This window comes from Arachis duranensis, chromosome 6 (assembly GCF_000817695.3).
Source record: "Arachis duranensis cultivar V14167 chromosome 6, aradu.V14167.gnm2.J7QH, whole genome shotgun sequence".
Classification (NCBI taxonomy): domain Eukaryota; kingdom Viridiplantae; phylum Streptophyta; class Magnoliopsida; order Fabales; family Fabaceae; genus Arachis; species Arachis duranensis.
Window position 1 is genome coordinate 32,841,773 of NC_029777.3, and position 705 is coordinate 32,842,477.

Sequence of the window (705 nt, forward strand, 5' to 3'; positions counted from 1 at the left end):
TTCTGGCGTTTAACTTCCAGTTTAAGGTTAAACTGGAGGTTAAACGCCAGTTTCAGTATTTCTCAGCTTTCATGATTCTGGCGTTTAACTTCCAGTTTAACCTTAAACTGGAGGTTAAACGCCACTTTCAGCTTTGGTGCATTTCTTATTCTGGCGTTTAACTTCCAGTTTAAGGTTAAACTGGAGGTTAAACGCCACTTTCAGCATTATATGGCTTGGCAGTTTAAGTTCCAGTTTAAGCTTAAACTGGAACTTAAACTCCACATGTGATCTTCAAGCTTCCTTTATTGATTTTGTTGCTTCCTTGCCTAGCCTCTTCTTCCCTGAAATCATCCAAACAATTGCATCAAAGTCTTGCAAAATTTCATGAGAATTCTTCCATTCATAGCATTCAAGTAATATCACTAAAAACTCATGGAATTTGCATCAAAATCATACTGTTTGGATGGTCCATTGCTTTGTTGTTCATTTAACCATTCTTGGTTACTTTAAGCTCAAGAAAATGCATAAAAGCACTAAAACTAACAGAAAAATGCTAGTGAAACTAGCCTAAGATACCTTGGCATCAGCCAACCATTCCGTGAGATCAGAGTCTTCGTGGTATAGGCTAGAACTGATGGCGGCATTCAACTTGATGAATGTGATGATCCGTGACACTCATCATCATTCTCACCTATGAACGTGTGACTGACAACCACCTCCGTT